This window comes from Macrobrachium rosenbergii, chromosome 36 (genome assembly GCF_040412425.1).
Source record: "Macrobrachium rosenbergii isolate ZJJX-2024 chromosome 36, ASM4041242v1, whole genome shotgun sequence".
NCBI lineage: Eukaryota > Metazoa > Arthropoda > Malacostraca > Decapoda > Palaemonidae > Macrobrachium > Macrobrachium rosenbergii.
Window position 1 is genome coordinate 9,135,085 of NC_089776.1, and position 6,149 is coordinate 9,141,233.

Genomic DNA, 6,149 nt, shown 5'->3' on the forward strand with positions numbered 1-6,149 from the left:
ACAATTCCTTCTCATAATCAGGAAAACAAATCACGGCTTTCTGTTGTAATGTCACTAAATGCGGCTGTACCCCGCGGCCGGCTTATATACAATATACCCTGAAAGAGGGGTTTATATGTTTTAACCCTCGGGGCACGCTAACAATCGGGCATCTTTGTGTAGAAGGAGGCCTACACAGAATCCTGTATATGTCTATGTGTGACGGAGCAGTTTCTTCCTTATGCCCGTGTGACGTAAGGGTTATTTATGATTGCTCTTCGTTTGGACGTCTTTTTTCAAAGACGTGGCCTCCTTATATATATATATATATATATATATATATATATATATATATATATATATATATATATATATATATATATATATATATATATATATATATATATATATATATACATACAGTATATATATATATATATATATATATATATATATATATATATATATATATATATATATATATATATATATATATATATATATATATATATATATATATATATATATATATATTACTTTTTCATGGATGCGAGCTTTGTGACCTTGCCATAGGCCTAACTAACGAGAGAGAGAGAGAGAGAGAGAGAGAGAGAGAGAGAGAGAGAGAGAGAGAGAGAGAGAGAGAGAGAGAAAGGGGATTTAAAAGATTAAATAAACGCATAACGATAATACTTAACCCATCTCTGGGAAACTTTTTTTTTTAGAGACAGAGAGAGAGAGAGAGAGAGAGACAGAGAGAGAGAGAGAGAGAGAGAGAGAGAGAGAGAGAGAGAGAGAGCTCTATTCATAAGCCGTGACAGTCCCTGAAAGAGTGCATAATGATTTTTATTTTTTTTACCGAAAGTCACGGCGCTTTAATACAGAAAATTCTACAGTGAACGACGTAACTGTAGTAAATTATAGGACTGGAGCGACGGGACCTACAGGACGCTACAGGACTCTAAAAGGGCCTAGAGACTCTACAGGACTCTACAGGGCTCTAAAGGACCCTACAGTTACTGTCGAATATACAGGTGCCTGTAGAAAGTGATTTACCGCCCAAGTGCTTCTTAGGGATTCACCGTTCGGCTGGTGAAGCGAATCGTGACGTCAGCAAGGAGTGAGGAAAGGAAGTGAGGAATAACGGAAGGAGGGAGGAAAGGAGGAAGAGTGAGGAAAGGGATAAAGGAAGGAAGGAGGAGAGAATGAGATAATGAAGGAAAGTGACTGATGTCTCCGTTGTTTGATGATATTCTTCATTGATTCTTTTTTTATGAATGATTTTTTTTTTTTTTGGTATTTTAGTACCTGTCGTTTAAATCATCTGTCTTAGACAGTCTTTTGTTTACAAAAAAATAGAATGCGAATTAATGTTGTCTGAAATGCTAGGAGTAACGTATATATCTGAGAGAGAGAGAGAGAGAGAGAGAGAGAGAGAGAGAGAGAGAGAGAGAGAGAGAGAGAGAGACAGAATGCTAATTTGGAACCAGGCAAAATGGCTGCCGTCCCGTGAATAAATCTATTTTTTTTTTTATCCAAAGGCGCTTTTACATATAGAAAACAGAAATAAAAAATAAAAAAAGAAAAAATTCTTCTCTGGCTATAAAGCTCACTCAAAAACGGAGAATTATGACCTACGCCATTCCTTGTGTCCGGGAGCTGCCCAGACCGTTGAGGGTATATTAGGTGCATTTTGCAGCGGATTCGGCCGATGAACAATAATTCCGTGGACGTAAATGAATGAAGAAACGATGAACAACGTAAAGTTATTTGGTATCTTTATCTAAGATACTGGTTATTGAATGGCATAGCATGTTATTTAAAGCTATTAAATTTAAATCTATATGATTCAAAGGGATTTGGTCCTTAAGTCATGATTCGTGTTCAGACTCTTGTTATTATAACAATTTTAATCTTCAGAATTCTTTTGAAGATTTGAATTTTACGAACGGACTGAAAATTCGTAGGTTTTTTCATACGTTAGGCGTCAATTTTGCGTATTTTCCGCCGATTTACGAATTGGAGAAATTATGATTGAAAGGATGACCGCAAAAAAATGTGGAATGAAACGAAAATGATTGAAATTGAATGAATACATCAGTAAAGTCCCGAGACGCTTTGTATTATCGGCGGTTCTTTAAAAATCAGTTCTAGACATTTAATTAAGTAGAACAGTCTCCCTATGCTGAGGACTTCATGCAATTGAAACATCGGAAGTTTAAGCGAAGATGCAACGCATTGCTACTCTAATACTATTCAATTTGTATTTTGATAGTATACTTTCGTTTTTATGCATTTCTTAATTTGTTAATTTATTTTCTTTTCTGATAATTCTTCTTTCTGTATTTCCCATTTTGTACCTTCCTTTACTTCCTTCTTAAGAACACCGTAATATTCTTTGGAAGCTTGAATTTCAAGTCAGTGACCCCTTTGGTGGGCTTGTTCCATATGAACAGGGGTCGTCTTCTGAATATTAATTGTCATAAAATTAAGAGGAAATTCACGTGTTCTCCTTATTTACAACATGCTATGCTGTCTCCCCTTTCCACTGAATGTGATAATTATTAGTTACCTATAATATCTCTTTTTCGGAATAAATTAATAACTGGGGTGTATGATGTTTCTAATTTGGGGACCCATATATAGCCGGTCGCTTTCTCTTTCGCTCAAATGAACGAATAAATCTGGAAATGTATCAATAAATCGACGGACTGGCGGTCATAAATTTCCCCTAGGTACTGTCAGCCAGACACTGACCGCCATCCAGCGAAAAATTCCAACAGAATTCGATGAGAATTTTAAGATTTTTCAAAAAAAAAAAAAAAAACGTAAATCTAAATTTCTAGAAATAATATTTTGCAATGACAAGTTTTGGCTAATTTATTGTCGGCTTGACATTTCGAAGGCCGGGGAATTTATTTATGGATTATATTTATTATTATTTCCGAATTATTTTACCGTAAATTTACAATTTTTTTAAGGGATTTCTTCGACTCTCCAGGTTCATTGTAATATAAACCAGATGTGGTGTTCCTCCTTTTCGCAAATTCTTTGCTATTGTTTGACCAATAATTTATTGATTCATTTTCATAGTATTTTATTTTCCATGAAATCACAATTTCCATCATTTTTCGCAGTCCTGAAGACAACACTGAGAGACGACGAAATGAAAAAAATTGATGTGATATGACTGACACACCTCATTGGTTCCCAGTGACGAGTTGGGTTTTCCTAGAAAGCAATTAAGAAAAGCGTGCGTATTACGCCCTCATTCCTCAAATTAGGGGAATTTCGGAATGTGGCCCTACTGGCCCCCATGGCCTGAGCCTGTGCTAAAAACCAATGCAATTTAGGTTCACGTCATTCCTAGGCCTATGGGCGTATGGGCGGAAAGTGTGATGGCAGAGAAAAGGGGTGTGATTTTTTATAGATTTTGGTGCGTTGTGGGCCCTTGGCGAACTTCCGGCCTGGTTTTGATTATTGCAAAATGATCTCCGGAGGTGATGGGTGTCAAGGAGGCCTCTCGTTCACGTCTGCATTGACCAGCAAGAGTGTATTCGTTCAAATTCGGCGAATGTAGGCAAGGGGACCGCCCCACTTGCTATAGATCTATGGGGTTGGAAAGAAGTGTATGGGCGTTTTAGGCCTAACTGCCTCCCAGTGATGTTCTTGCCAGAAGCCGCCTTCTCAGGCTTTTCAGGAAGGTCCCTGCAGGCTGACTTCGCCCATACCTCGTCGGCCTACAGTCTGTGAAGAATGCTTGGGTGTCAAGATATGGTCTGGAATGCACCAAATACCTATGGGCTTTCATGCGAGATTGCTCGAAGGTCGTTGCGCCGATTCGCTTCAAATTTGTGGAAAAGGTAGATTCTGACACGCGGATTGTGACGGCGGTGTTTGCATTTCCCCAGAGTGAAAAATAGGCCGTTTAGATTTTTTAGGCTGTGAAAAATCAGCCGTGATTCTCGAACGGGGAATCTGTGGCGCTGCGTTTTGATCTGAGAACGACGATCGGCGGCGGCTCTCGATGGTGACAAAGTGTTCGCCGCCTTTTGACATCCGGGAAAGACGCAGACACGGGATTTTGTTTGCTTTGGAGAGCGAGTGTCGGACAGACTTCGCTTGTCTCTAGGCCACATCATCTCGCAGGGGCTGTAGTAGAGGATGCTGGCGCGCGCGCGCGGGAAGAAATCCTCCCGCCGCGCTTCGGACGCTCCCACTACGCTTCGCCCGGCCGGGATGCCCCGTTCCACCTCGTCCCGCCCTGCGGAACGCCGTGGCACGCCTCTAGAAGTGACGTGCGAAGAGAAACAGACGTCCTTGTGAAACAGAAGGCGAATAGAACCGCCTTTGAGCTCGGCGGGCGGCCCTGCGAGCGCCGGAAGAAAGCGGGCGAACGCAAGCGGCCGGACTTGAGCGATAACCTCCGCAAATCTCCAGGAGGTTTGGCCACCCAGCTCAAGGTCCTGTGACGTATGTTACATTCCAAAATGGCGGCCGAGAGACACTGACTTGGGGGACGTACAGGTAAGAATTTTGTCGATTTTCTGCCGTAAATCGGGCGCGGAGGCGGCTTCGTCATCCACCTGTGAGTTACCGAAGACATAAAGCATCCGTCGATGACGGCCTGGCCCCGTTTGGGCCCGGGGCGAGGGCGCGACAGCCGTTCGAAATGTGCAAAGTCGGGCGAAGGGTCGGCTGTGGGCTCATTCATTCCTTGGATGGGCATTTAAACTTCACTTCCTGGGCATTTAAATCATCAGGCTTTTACACACGTTTTTTTTTTGGCATACGGAGACACGTCGAGTGTGTGCCCCGGGGCATTCGGTTGGCGTGCTCTTTTTTAGTCGGTTGGCATGTCTGTCGTGCCCCTGCCGCGATGGGCGATGGTATTGAAGTGTATAATGATTTATTACATAAGTGATCCTCTATAATAAGAGTAGCAGTGTAGGGTGGGGTTGGGGGGCGGGGTGGGTGTCAGAAACTTAAGCCTAATTCCAGTGATGTTGGGGGCGGAGGGGGTGAGGTGCTTAGCGGAGGCTAAACCCGCAGTGCGTAGATTCCGTGTGTGTGACAGGGGGACTTTATAACAGCGATGATTAACTGTACATGTTCAACATGACAATTCCCACCATTATTGAACCCCGAGTCCCGCCCTTGGTGCATCCGCACGGGCGTTCGTGGGGCACCACGACGAAGGGGAAGAACGCTCGACGGCGCCCGTCGGAACGCTGGTGTTGGCCCTACGGGATTCCGAAATTTCGGCCGATTTTCGCCATACTCCTCCCTCCCTCCCTCCACCCTCCTCCTCCTCCTCCGGCCTCAGACACGCCCCTAAGCATGCGTAATACCTCGGAGAGGGTCCTACGACGTCGCGTTTTGTTCGGTTTCCATTTTCGACGGCCGATTGCGTCGTAACACGGCGTTGATGGGCGTCGAAATGATGGGACACATGTCCCGCGGTGTCCCATAATGTCCCATAATGTCCCACAATGTTCCATAATGTTCTACGATGTCCCAAGGTGTCCCAAAATGTCCCAAAATGTCCCTCAATGTCCCACAATGTCCCACATGTCCCACATTGTCCTACGATGTCCCACAATGTCCCAGAATATTCCATAATGATCCACGATGTCCCGACATGTCCCACATTGTCCTACGATGTCCCACAATGTCCTACGACGTTCCCACAATGTCCCACGATGTCCCATAATGTCCCAAGATGTCATACAATGCCCCGCGATGTCCCACGATGTCCCATTTTTCGCCCCGTGTGAAAATGCGACCCCCAAAACAGCCTCCGTATGACGCAGTTAAAGGCCAGTTGCTATGGGTCACAGGAGGATGGAAGAGGGGGGGTAAGGGGAAGGGGGTTTGGGTGTGGGGGGGCTAAGGGGGAGAGGCGGGAGGAGAATTGGAAAAGGAGGGGGGAGGAGGAGAAAGAGGAGGAGGAGGGGGGTGCTTAGGAGATCGAGGGGGTAGGGGGCTGGAATAGTGTTGGAATGATGGAGGCCTTTTCTTCTCTGCAATACAGTGTCATCTTCAGAAAAGTCTCATAATAATAATAATAATAATAATAATAATAATAATAATAATAATAATAATGATATTAATGATGATATTAATAATCAACAACATCATCTACATCCGAAATCGGCCTCAGCATCCCA

General features: G+C 43.6%; 1 long non-coding RNA gene across 1 annotated transcript in view; it reads left to right on the forward strand.

Moving 5' to 3' along the window:
• Positions 1-631: 631 nt before the first annotated feature.
• Positions 632-6,149, forward strand: part of LOC136856606 (uncharacterized) — a 109,577-nt gene continuing 104,059 nt past the window's right edge. Inside the window, exon 1 of the long non-coding RNA XR_010858419.1 lies at positions 632-4,506. This is a non-coding gene — a long non-coding RNA (uncharacterized lncRNA). The remainder of the gene's footprint in view (positions 4,507-6,149) is intronic.